The sequence below is a fragment of the Colossoma macropomum genome, unplaced genomic scaffold, assembly GCF_904425465.1.
Source record: "Colossoma macropomum unplaced genomic scaffold, Colossoma_macropomum, whole genome shotgun sequence".
In the NCBI taxonomy this organism is placed as follows: domain Eukaryota; kingdom Metazoa; phylum Chordata; class Actinopteri; order Characiformes; family Serrasalmidae; genus Colossoma; species Colossoma macropomum.
Genome location: NW_023494799.1, coordinates 38,414,404 through 38,428,627, shown reverse-complemented (window position 1 = coordinate 38,428,627; position 14,224 = coordinate 38,414,404). Strand labels below are relative to the sequence as shown.

General features: G+C 40.8%; 1 protein-coding gene across 1 annotated transcript in view; it reads right to left on the bottom strand.

Annotated features, from left to right (window-relative positions):
* tp53i11a (tumor protein p53 inducible protein 11a) overlaps nucleotides 1-11,650 on the bottom strand; it is a 42,935-nt gene extending 31,285 nt beyond the window's left edge. Inside the window, exon 1 of the mRNA XM_036587384.1 lies at nucleotides 11,380-11,650. The gene's annotated coding sequence lies outside the window, so the exon portion shown is untranslated. The remainder of the gene's footprint in view (nucleotides 1-11,379) is intronic.
* Between the last annotated feature and the right edge of the window lie 2,574 nt (nucleotides 11,651-14,224).

The window sequence follows — 14,224 nt, the reverse complement described above, 5'->3', positions numbered from 1 at the left end:
GTAATCTGACACTGTGCACTGCAGGTTCAGTGTAAGACCGAACATTTCAGAACCTACTGCACATTGTATGTGAGCATCTCGATGGCCTGAGGGAAATCTCTGGCAAAAGCAAGCTGAAAAATGCAGAACTCCCACTTTCCTCAATTAAGAGGAATGAAGCATCTAACAAAATAGACATGATCTGTCATTCACGAGTTAAGGAAGTTCAAGTAAGCGATTCAGAGGAATTTCCTCTTTCTCGCGTGCATGTTCACCATAGGAACATAGACTACTGAATTTGTAACAAAGACATTTCTGTGCAATATGACAAAAAATCTTTTTATTAATCAAAGCTCTGGCTGTGATTCAGCCCCACTGTGTTAATATGCAAGAAGAAGGCAGTTTAGCAAAGCCTTCCAGTGTGCAGAACTGGTCCCCCCCCCCACTGCATTCAGTGCGACACAGTGCAATGTACTGTCACTCCAGCACAGCACACAGTGCCATAATTCTGGCTTTGGAGCTCCTAAATTATTGAGTTGCCTTTTCTCAACAGTTAGTGTCCAACAAGCACCCCCAGGGCTAATTAGGCTAGAGGCTGAAAAACTCACTCTGCCAGTGTGCAGCCATCTGCGTCTGACTGAGTAAAGAAATGCTCGTCAGAGGAAAACAGTTTCGTTAGTCATCTCCCAGACTATTCCAAGGCTGTACAACGCTGTGCAAACCTCACCTGCATGAACTGACCCTCCTGACGCTGCTGCTGCTGCATAAACTCAAACTATCTAATTAACCATCGTTCCCCCTGTTTTTCCCCATTTTTGTATTCTAATATTTTATACTAATGCTGTTTGCTATCCGGTGTGGACCAGAGGAGGACGGGTTCCCATTCTGAGTCTTGGTTCCTCTCAAGGTTTCTTCCTCTTGTTCTTAGGGAGTTTTTCCCTGCCACTGTCGCCATGGCCGACGCTCACAGGGGGCTCAGACCCGGATTTTTCTGTAAAGCTGCTTTGTGACAACACCTGTTGTAAAAAGCGCTATATAAATAAACTTTGACTTGACTTGATTTGACTATTCTGCAGCTTCCATTCCACATGTGACTGCTGTGCATCCCCACTGGAAGGCCAACCATCCAAACATAATGGAATCCATTCAGCAACTCACAGTATGCGCAGAGTTCATTAGCTTTTCCAAGAAACGTTATACTCGACGACTGGTTGACAAAAATCTTGTTCAGCGGACACTTTGTAATTACCGCCTCTCTTCAACTAAATGAAATTTGTGGGGATCTAATGCACTCTACCGCTGGTCATGCAGATGCAGCCTTAATCAGCACTATTGATCGGGATATTGACCCGTTCCCTTCTAGAGCTGAAGGGATGTTTTAGAGATGAGAGCAGCATTTCCAGGCTGAGCAACATGGATCCGTCCCCACTGTTAAATTAATCATGCTGCGTCCCACACAAAAGGCAGTCCAGTATATCCAGTGGAGCCAACTGTAACACTGAAATTCAATGGATGGATGAAAGATGAAAGCTATGATTAAGTTCAGGTTCAAGTCTAAACAGGCTTTCAGCTCTGATAGTAAAACAAGAATATAGGACAAAAGAACATGCAATATCAACATCAACCCGTCTATCAGCATATTACCAAACAGTCAGCAAGAACAGGTACATATGATAAACAACAAATAAGCTGCGCAACAACTAGGCTATAGCTCCTCTTAAGAATCCAGCATTTTCTTTGATTATGAATATCAGTTACTGACTGTAACAGTATTATGGCATCCATATAGTAATTTATACAACCCCAATTCCAAAAAAAGTTGGGACGCTGTGTAAAATGTAAATAAATGTACATAAAAGCAGAATGCAAATCATATGCAAATCTCATAGACCCATATTTTATTCACAGTAGAACATAGAACACAGATCAGATGTTGAAAGTGAAACATTTTACCATTTCATGAAAAACATTTACTCATTTAGAACTCAACGTATCTCAAAAAAGTTGGGACAGAGCCGTGTCTACCATTGTGTAGCATCCCCTCTTCCTTTAACAACAGTGTGTAAACGTCTGGGAAGTGAGGAGACCAATTGCTGGAGTTTTGGGAGAGGAATGTTGTCCCATTCCTGTCTGATGTAGGATTCTAGCTGCTCAACAGTCCTGGGTCTCCTTTGCTGGGTTTTCGTTTCGTGATGCACCAAATGTTTTCTATTGGTGAAAGGTCTGGACTGCAGGCAGGTCAGTTCAGCACCTGGGCTCTTCTTCTGCAAAGCCATGCTGTTGTGATGGAGGCAGTGCGTGGTTTGGCATCATCTTGCTGAAATATGCAAGACCTTCCCTGAAAAAGACGCAGATCTTCACGGATGTGCAAGACACCTTGCCATGTCCACTAATGCAACCCCAGACCATCATGGATGCTGGTTTTTGAACTGTGTGCTAATAACAGGCTGAGTGGTCTTTAGCCCAGAGGATGCAGTGTCCATTATTTCCAAAAAGAAATATTCATTCGACCACAGGACACTTTCCCACTTTACCTCAGTCCATCTTAAATGAGCTTGGGCCCAGAGAAGCTGGCGGCGTTTCTGGATCATGTTGACATACGGCTTCTTCTTTGCAGCTTTAACTTGCATTTGTGGATTGCACGGCAAACTGTGTTCACAGACAATGATTTCTGGAAGTGATCCTGAGCCCATGCAGTGATTTCCAGTACAGAATCAGGCCTGTTTTCAGTGCAGTGCTGCCTGAGGGCCCGAAGATCACGAGCATCCAATACTGACCGTCGGCTTTGTCCCTTGCGTACAGGGATTTCTCCAGACTCTCTGAATCTTTTGATGATATTATGTACTGTAGATGGTGGGATTTCTAAAGTCTTTGCAATTTTACATTCAGGGACATTTTTGACTGAAAATGTTCCACAATTTTTAGAGGCAGTTTTTCGCAGATTGGTGAACCTCTGCCCATCTTTGCTTCTGAGAGACTCTGCCTCTCTAAAATGCTCTTTTCATGTACAGCCACGTGAGTCGCTCCTCCCACTGTTTTTATTAGTACCACTTACTTTTACAGCCTTTTGTTGCCCCTGTCGCAACTTTTTTGAGATGCGTTGCTGCCATCAAGTTCTAAATGAGTTGATGTTTTTCATTAAAAATGGTGATCTGATATGTGTTATGTTCTATTGTGAATAAAATATGGGTCTATGAGATTTAGAAAATCATTGTATTCAGTTTCTATTAACATTTATTTACATTTTACACCATGTCACAACTTTTTTGGAATTGGGGTTGTACTTTGAAAAATGCCTACTTCAGTTACTTGGAGAGTGAGTAAACTAGGCTAACTACAGACAAGCTTTGATGGTCATTAATTACTGGTTCATCATTTTCAATTACTGGTTCATAATAAGCATTGCTTATCAAACCTGCAGATGAATGCAGCTTTCATGATGCATACCAACTATGTGAGCAAAGCACAGAACAGGAAGACTTCAGTGCAAAGGAAGCTGATGGATCACACTGCATGCTTTCTGCAGAATCCTGAGCTTTACCACAGATTTTCATGAGTGGATTCATTAAATGAATACTCAACAAAAGTAACACGACAAGATGACAACAAAAAGCTATAAAGTCCCTTAATTATCATTTTATGAAGGGAATGATTACTTATTTGTTCGTTCGCCACCTTAGCATTTTCTTTTGCTTGTTAAAAGGATAACAGTAATCCTCTTTCCGCTATTGCACATTGTAAGCAGTTGAAAAAAAAAGATATATGAGATTAATTTAACTTTTTTTCCCTAGTTTCCATGAGACTTGCAAAAACTCTGTAGCTGAAACAGAAATTCAGGCACATCCACCTCGTACGGCTCCCTCAGCACTGCTCACGATGCTGGGCACTGCAGGCATGGCAGATATTTCTGTTCTGTATCATCCAAATTGTATAAACAACAATAAAACTGTGATGGCTCCTCCAGCCTCCTTGCTGATTTTATGTGTGTTTACACAATCAGACGGCAGAGAAGGAAAAAAAATCCTCCTTATCAGGCACCTAAAAACTCATCTCCCCGAGAAATCTCCTGGTGAGGGGATCGCAGCCTCAGCCTCCTGGCCCATTTCTGCACCGGTCCCTCATGCTTCAGTCATCTGCCTGTGTTAGGAGTCATTACCCTGATCCAAGCTGTTAATGCTTCACATCATGGAGCACAGCACGCTCTGTCCTTGGTGACTTCAGTTAAGAAACCACAAATGGAGGAAGCCTCACAGAGGGTTCGATGTAATATAGTCCAGTGTCTCTTGATTGCATTGCCTTTGAGAGACATTTCCTCCATCCACCACATAGGTGACCATCTAATCCTAAGCGCAACTTTCGATTTTACACTAAATGCTTTTGCACTATAAAAGACTGAACGTCTTAAGTCACCTTTAGGACCGTTCAGCACAGTCAATCAATATGGGAAAATATGTACTGGAGCAAATGATCAAATACAGATAAATCTGCTGATATCACATTCTTCTGCTTAAACCAAGGATGAAATGCAAAAGAGTCTAATTAAATTAGTTCAAACAAAACATCAGGGCACCTGAACACCCTTTTTTGGGCTTCGGAGCTTCGGTGGTAATCAACAGCGAATGTTAGTCACTTCGCCCCGCTGTGGGGTGAGGGCTGAGAAAGTCATTCAAAAAACCCATGCCCAACGCCCGTGTTCACAGCGCATCTGTGGTTTCACCCACCCACAATCCGAATCTGAAACTAGTTTACACAGACTTTTTTTTACAGTAAAAACATGTAAGTCCAAAAATAAAAAATCAGAGAAACCAGAGAAAATTAGAGAAAATGGGGAAAAATAAAATAGAATTTAGGAAAAAGCACAATTACATAGGGCCCTAAAATGGTCAAGGAGTAGACAATGAGAAAAATGTATATGGAAAGTTCCAGTGAAATACAAAACACCAGTGTATTTTGTTTAATTTAACTCTATGGTACATTAGCACTGTTGAGTAAATGAGTGTGATGTTAGACTGTCTGATAAAGAGAAATTACACACATGCACACACATTCCTTCATCCCCTTAAAACTTAATAAGATTCTCACTGAACATCATTAAGAGAGTCCCTCAAGGTATCTAGATCTAGTCCCCCCCCACCAAGTCTTTTAATACTGAGTCTTAGACAATACCAAATGCGATCCAATAAATCTAGTAAAAGAAATGCAAGACAATCTAATCCAAGACATGCTCAATTGGACAACTAGGGAGGCTGCAAATTAATGATCCAGTAAAATGATTTAATTTTAATGTCTGCACTGGTTTTTAACTGAGCGTGGCCAGTTAATCAGAATGTTTGTTTGTGATGGTTTTGCTTTTACACCAGTTAAGACCCACAAGTGGAAAAACGTGGCAGGAGCACACTTTGTATGTACTTCTGGTGACGCCGCTCACAGCAGGTAGGTAACAAACAGAATGTGCAGCTAGTTTTGTAGAGTTTCAACAAATATCTGACTAGATCAGTCGAAAAACAGGGGTTGTTTCTATTTTCCTCTCACACTGCAGAAATTTGGGGCGTTTTCACACCAGAGATTTTTTTCCTGACCCAGGACCGCTCACGTTATGAGTGTGAAAGCTGTTTTCGAGCCCAGGAGTGGTCCAAAGAACCGATCTCTGGTCCTCCTAAAATCGGTGGTTTGTGGTTCGCTTCCTGTGGTGTGGACTGCTGCAAGTGTGAAAGCTATCCGCTCCCGGCGACGCGCGAAGGATTGCATGATTGCCTCATTTTGTAATGTGACGGCTTCGACTTCCCTTTTCAAGTTTTGTGATGAAAGGGAAAGGACTGTCGTAGACAGAAAGTGATGTTCTTTGACACCTGAATGTTTGGATCCAAAGAAAATAATAAAAACCATCAAACGGATGAAGTGACTGCCTATCATTTTACAAACCCACAAACAGAAAACTGGCATATGGAAATGCACAATTAATCCACGGTTTGAATGGAATTCTTGTGTGTGAAAGCAAACCACCGATAATGAGCCGCCCAGACGAGCCCAGAATCAGTCCTGGGTACAGACTCAAGCATTCAGGGGCAAGTGTGAAAACACCCTTAGACAATGGATCAAAGAATGGATTAAAAGTGGAAGGCTTAATCGACTCCGACTGACTGGGACATCTTTACTTCAAGCTCTCAAGTCTGTTATGGGTTATTGGACAGCTTGCTGTTCTTAAACCAGACAGACTGAACAACTTGAGATGGAACATGACAGGGCTTGTCTACCTGCAGTTATGTTCTCTAATCAGAGCATCACATTCACTGGGGACAAGTGGGAAAAAACAGAGATTAAATCTCCTCTGAATTTTACAGCGAGCCCACACTTCATGGACACTCTGCAGTGGCTCCAACAAGCTCTGATGTTGGATTCATCGTCTTTGACATTTACAAGGGAGAAATGACTCAAGTGTCATACAAGGCAAACTGTCATGTCTCCAACATGTCTCACACAGACACCACACACAGACTCATTCACTTTTCTCCCCAAACACATCCTGAGCCATCAAAACCAGCAACTTTTCTTTTTGCAACGCATCACAGTCAGTGACGATGCTAAAATTACACACGCAGAGACCACAGCTTCCTCCGCCATCCTCACCTGGTCACTTATCTTACTGTTCAAAGTCACAGTGACGACCAGCAGGGCAGAAACCTGCCGTATTATTGTGCCACCCTCCTCGCTCTATGGGCAACGTGTGATCAACAGTATTGTGTGCAGCACAAAGCCACTTGCATTACTACCTGTGGCTGCTCTGCACAGACGGCAGAAGGATTTCAATTCAAATCAAGCCAAGGCCACTTTAAATATAACTACATAATTACTATCTTACTACCGCCCCATTTCCTGCCATTGTTCTTCTAAGAAATCAGGAAATACACTTGAGGCCAATCAATGGGTTTGTGCTCCTCAGCACCCGAAGCGACACTGCACAGGAAAGTAATTCTCAAAATCTGCAATGTTTATTTCTGTAGAACATTAACCGAAGAATAATTGAAAACATTTCAAGGCTGGCTTCTGGAAACTGGCCGTTTTCATGATTGCATGTTTTGTGTTTTCAATGTCAAAACATTAAATGATAATATCTAATATAATAATAATAATAATTTTATCGCACATCTTGCACATCTGGACACTCCACACCTAGACACTTTATTTCAGTACCAATATCTGCACATAATTATTCAGTATTGTCATTATATGCTGTTACCTGCACTTCCTTGTACATTCATTGTTGCACTGCCTTTTTTATCTCAGGATAGACCTTATTGCATATTTTTGTATATTTCTAGTTGTACATACACCGATCAGGCATAACATTATGACCACCTCCTTGTTTCTACACTCATTGTCCATTTTATCAGCTCCACTTACTATATAGGTGCACTTTGTAGTTCTACAGTTACAGACTGTAGTCCATCTGTTTCTCTGCATACTTTGTTAGCCCCCTTTTACCCTGTTCTTCAGTGGTCAGGACCCCCATGGACCCTCACAGAGCAGGTACTATTTGGGTGGTGGATCATTCTCAGCACCGCAGTAACACTGACGTGGTGGTGGTGTGTTAGTGTGTGTTGCGCTGGTACGAGTGGATCAGACATAGCAGTGCTGCTGGAGTTTTTAAACACTATGTCCACTCACTGTCCACTCTATTAGACACTCCTACCTTGTCAGTCCACCTTGTAGATGTAAAGTCAGAGACGATAGCTCATCTGCTGCTGCACAGTTTGTGTTGGTCATCCTCTAGTCCTTCATCAGTGGTCACAGGACGCTGCCCACAGGACGCTGTTGGCTGGATATTTTTGGTTGGTGGACTATTCTCAGTCCGGCAGTGACACTGAGGTGTTTAAAAACTCCAGCAGCACTGCTGTGTCTGATCCACTCAGAACAGCGCAACACACACTCACACACCACCACCACGTCAGTGTTACTGCAGTGCTGAGAATGATCCACCACCCAAATCGTACCTGCTCTGTGAGGGTCCATGGGGTCCTGAACAGGGTGAACAGGGGTGAAAGGGGGCTAACAAAGTATGCAGAGAAACAGATGGACTACAGTCTGTAACTGTAGAACTACAAAGTGCACCTATATAGTAAGTGGAGCTGATAAAATGGACAATGAGTGTAGAAACAAGGATCAATCATAATGTTATGTCTGATCGGTGTATGATGAGCCAGTGTGGGTAAAATCGTTTGCGCTTTCTGATGTTCAAAACAAACATACTTGTTATCGTCCATCTCCACGATGCACATCGCCACATTTTTGCATCATGATGTACCGTGTCACTATGTATCGTTACAGCCCTACTTAACAGTGCCAAAAGAGTCCAGTCCTGGCACAAAACTGCTGCCAGTTAGTGTGAGTGAACGATTCACTGCTTATCTCAGGAGACGGAGATCCTGGAAAAGACTCAAACCATGCGGCTATGGTCCCTATGAAGAAAGTGAGTCACTATTTCAACGATTTCCAAATGTTTATAACTATATTTCATATAAAAATCAAGTGGATTAAACTGATAAATAATTTTAAGACAGAATTCAATATTCATCTTAATGCAAGTGCCACATTTTACAATTACTACAAAGTACATTCCCTCCACAACAGCCAAGGCACATCTATGAACGCAAGAATCCTCCCAGTGAGGACCGTTTCAGTCCAGCCCACCATCATCAAGGATGCTGTGTTCTTACAACAGCCCTGCTGTGCAAACAAAGACTGCAGAATAACGCTGACATCCATGCGCGCTGAGAACGATTAAAACATTATGCCTCCTGCTGTGATTAATTAGCAGTGGATAAATATAATGACTGCAAAAGAACAACAACATCATAATAAATCACAAAAGCATAACATAAAAAATGCATCAGCTACTGGTCAGTGATGAAACGTGGCTTAAGTTTATTAGTGGGTAAAAGTGACCTACACATTTAAAAAGGATGGTCCTTCAATGGATTTAACAGAACCATGAGTTCTACATAGAAACATTTTAAGCTTAAGTGGTTCTTGGCACAGTAAAATGGTTCTTCAGATTGATGGAGACTGTGTAATGGTTCTATATAGGAACAAAAGGGGTTACTGTTACGATGTCAAGCTTGTAAGAACAGCAGAACCCTTTCTGGTGCCATACAGAACCATATACAACACGTTCTCCGTCAATGTGAAGAATCATTAGACCATGCAAAGAACCATTTAAGCATAAAAGCATGAAATGGTTCTATGTAGAACTCATGGATATAGCAGAACCATGAGTTCTACATAGAACCATTTCAAGCTTAAAGGTTTCTTGGCACACTGAAAGGGTTCTTCAGAGTGATGGAGACTGTGTAATGGTTCTGCATAGCAACAAAAGGGGTTACTGTTACTATGTCAAGCTTGTAACAACAGCAGAACCCTTTTTGGTGCCATATCAAAAGGATTCTACATAGAACCACACACACAACACGTTCTCAATCAATGTGAAGAATCATTACACCATGCAAAGAAACATTTAAGCATAAAAGCATGAAATGGTTCTATGTAGAACTCATGGATCTAACAGAACCATGAGTTCTTTACAGAACCTTTTCAAGCTTAAAAGTTTCTTCAGATTGATGGAGACTGTAACGGTTCTACACAGCAAGAAAAGGGGTGACTGTTACAATGTCAAGTTTGAAACAACAGCAGAACCCTTTCTGGTGCCATATCAGTAAGATTCTACATAGAACCATATACAACACGTTCTCCTTCAATGCGAATAATAATTACACCTTGCAAAGAACCATGTAAGCATAAAAGCATGAAATGGTTCTTTGTAGAACTCATGGATCTAACAGAACCATGAGTTCTACATAGAACCATCTCAAGCGTAATGGTTCTTGGCACAGTGAAATGGTTCTTCAGATTGATGGAGACTGTAATGGTTCTACATAGCAACAAAAGGGGTTACTGTTACGATGTCAAACTTAAAACAACAGCAGAACCCTTTCTGGTGCTATATCAAAAAGATTCTACATAGAACCGTATACAACACATTCTCCATCAATGTGAAGAATCATTAGACCATGCAAAGAACCATTTAAGCATATAAGCATGAATGATTCTATGTAGAACTCACGGATATAGCAGAACCATAAGTTCTATATAGAACCATTTCAAGTCTAAATGGTTCTTGGTACAGTGAAATCGCTCTTCAGATTGATGGAGACTGTGTAATGGTTCTGGATAGCAACAAAATGGGTTACTGTTACGACGTCAAGCTTGTAACAACAGCAGAACCCTTTCTGGTGCCATACAGAACCATTTTCAAAAAGATTCTATACGGAACCATATACAACATGTTCTCCATCAGTGTGAAGAATCATTACACCATGCCAAGAACCATTTAAGAACCATTTCGTGCTTATATGCTTAGATGTGTGTCTGCACGGTGTAATGATTCTTCACATTGATTGAGAACGTGTTGTGTACGGTTCTATGTAGAATCTTTTTGATACGGCACAAAAACGGGTTCTGCTGTTGTTACAAGCTTGATATCGTAACAGTAACCCCTTTTGTTGCTATGCAGAACCATTACAGTCTCCATCACTCTGAAGAACCATTTAAGCTTGAGATGGTTCTATGTAGAACTCATGGTTCTGTTAAATCCATGAGTTCTCCGTAGAACCATTTCAAGCTTGAACAGTTCTTAGCAGGGTGAAATGGTTCTTCAGATTGATGGAAACTGTAATGGTTCCACACAGCAACAAAAGGGGTTACTGTTACGATGTCAAGCTCGAAACAAGAGCAGAACCCTTTTTGGTGCCATATACCAAAAACCATAAAACCAAAACCAAGAACCATATACAACAAGTTCTATAAGCATGAAATGGTTCTTAAATGGTGTAATGATTCTTCACATTGATGGAGAACGTGTTGTATATGGTTCCGTATAGAATCTTTTTGAAAATGGTTCTATATGGCACCATGCAAAGAACCATTTAGGCATTATAAGCATGAATGGTTCTATGTAGAGCTCATGGTTCTAACATCTTTTTTAAAATATGTGCTCTGAAATTAATTTTTTTCAGCCAAAGAAAAATGACTGTCTGTCACAAACAACATAAACAAACCAGCTTATTCATCCTGTGGCTTCATCCTCGAGTCATCCCCAGTACAGCTGTACACTAAATACCTCACTAACTGCACGAATGTGCAGTGACAGACAGACAGACAGACAGACAGACAGACAGACAGGACGAGCTTTATACTTTCACTCTGAATTTTCCATTCGCGCAAACAAACCGTCTTCTGTTTGAATTCCTCAGTTACCATTCGGCAACAAAGACTCTTGTAAGGACGAGTCACACCAGAAACAGTAAAGACGGACAGTGTTTTTACAGCTGTTGTCCAGCTACTCACCTCAGACACCGCTGACCGGCCGCCTCCTCAGATGAAAGTGCCGCGATACCGCGAACTCTTTTTGTCCCCTTTTGAAAACTGTCACAGTGACAGCAGCGAAGACCGCCGAGAGGTTTCGGTGGGAAACTACCGCCAACTGTGATTATTCTCAGAGTAAAGCCACCTGAGCTGCTTACCGCGCACTTTTTCGGGGGAACTCCTTTGTTTGCGGGGGGATATTTTACATTGCCCTGCTACAGTTTGGCAAACGACAATCCAGCACGAGCGAGACGCTTACCGTAATGAATGCAGTAGAATATTTCGCGCGCATTATTTAAATCTACCGTAACGGTTAGATGTTTCGCGCCCTCTCTGGAAACAGTGCTCCCTGTCGCAGCCTCACCTTCTTATCTCTTATCTCTACGACGGGCTGTTCACACAACGACCGACGTGTCTGAAATAATAAACTGTTTTGTTTTCAGGCGTATTATTTTATATGACTGTGTTTTTGTTGCTCACACTCAAATTCGGGTTTTAGAAAATATACGTGAAATGATAGGGACACAAAAATGGACGTTTCTGTAGAATGACCCATTAAGTTAACTGTGTTAGGTCTATTGAACCAAGAGGCATTTACTCCAAACAGACAATACTGTACTTTTCTTTGCAACAAATATTAAGGTCTACCAATGGCACAGTTGTCCATATTCATTTTGGGCCACTGTAAGTGCCTAACTAGCATGTCAAACACCTACTGAACCAATCAATTATTTGTTTATTCATTCATAAAATTAAATGACTAAAATCACTTCAAAGAAAATGATAGGTCCATGCTAATGCCCTCTTTGTGGCTCTTCATTAAATTTCAATAAGCTCATAGTAAGTGATTACCAATAGGAAAATAATGAGGGCTCACCAAAGGCAGACAAATTAGAGGTTACTTTGCTTCCAAATGCATCAATGCTGAGCATCTGTTGCTTAGCAGGTGCAAACATTAATAGCATTTGTGGTCCTCCTGAATACATGGAGCAAATGGCCTACTATTTGCGAACTATATGATAATTTATAGCTGTCTGTTGGACATTTGGTGTTAATTGGGGAGCTCAAGGCAAGCCATTGATCAGTGTCACTGAGTTTGGGTGAGCACAGTGTTAGTAAATGGCTTGGAACTAACAGAATAGCTGCTTGACTCATCAATGCAGGATCCATTGTCCTTGAGATGCCCTGAAACATAACATTTTGGGCAAGTTAAAAAGCGTAATGAATGACAAACAACAGTATGCATTGAGACACATCATGATCCTGTTAAAAGCAGTGTTTATTTGGGAAGTAAAATAGGAAAGTTTATTGTAATGTTTAATTATTACAATTGCAGTGTTAAAGCCAGTTTAGACTGCAATCTATTAATGCAGGAGCACCAACCCTGGTACAGCAGAGTTGGGTTTCTGCACATATTAGCTCCAACCCTAATCTAACACATCTAACTCTTACACCCAGATGATCTTGAGATGGACGAGGTTTGTTGGAACCGAGGCATTGGGCAGCAGAGGGGCAGGCCTGAGGAGAGTTGCTTTAAGCAGTCTGATTTTTTTTTTCTCTGGGATCATGTGGCTGAAAAAGACCTCAAGCAAATCATCCCAGCTGTCTCTAAGTAAAGTCATGCTGTCAGATTTCTGACTATAACATAAACCCTGGAAAAATGAGTATTACATTTTGTAGCAGAGCTGTCGGCTATTGATTAAGAGATTATATTTCAAAATACAAACCAGTGTCAACAACTGTGTTTGGCTTCGTTCATCTGAAAGTCATGAATGATAACAAACAGTTTTATATGACTGTCATCCTGATATATTGCTTCAACTTGTTCTGAATGTAGCCTATTTAGTTCCTATAAAAACAAGAAAGGGCTGTACAGACTAGCGAATATAGATAGTAATGTTGTCATGTATAGTAATGCATATGGCAACTCTGGGAATTAACACATAGATCCAGATCTACCACCCTGGAGAGTTTAGTTTCAACACAGTCAGCATTCTGTAAATTGGCGTGCTGAGATACAAAGCCTGTTTCAGTGACTGACACAGAGGCACTCTGTGGGTAGAAACAAGAAGAGACTGACATAAAGCCTTTATAAACGCATGCTTGGCCATTCCTTTACAAGCACGACAACATTATTCCCTTTGTAGTGATGAAACATTACCGTCTATGGTAGGAATAAGCCGTATTTTTCGTTCTTCGCTGTATTTCTGCCAGTGCTACTTTATCGTTATTTCCATCAACTCACAGCACTACAGAATCAATGATTTCCTCACCCAACACACCTGATCAGCTCATGAACAGCTCAACAATCAGCTGATAAGCTGCATCAGGTGTTTTAAGGTAAGGAATAGCCTTTTAGCTGACACTGCTAGGCTAGTTAGCGTTAGCAGCTACAAACTTGAAAGATGATACAGATTTTGTTTAACAGATAAATTTACCTAAATACTTGAGTTTCCTATATATATATATATATATATAAATATATATATATATACATATATATATATATATATATATATATATATGTATATATATATATAAATAGATAGATAGATAGATAGATATTTATATATCGTTACTGTCGGAAGAAAACCTCAAATCTCCAAAATGGTAACTTTACAGGAGAAGGAAAAAACCTACTTTACTTTTAATGTAAGTCAATGGAACCAGAATTTTTTTTTCCAAGTCATTCTTGGCCAGTTCTTTTACATGCAATGTAAAGGGTAACAGGTATTATAGATTTCACACAGCTTGACACAGAACTCTGAGGGAGTGTAACATCAATAAATATGACCAATTTTGTTTATAAGAGTGGACATGTCAGCAC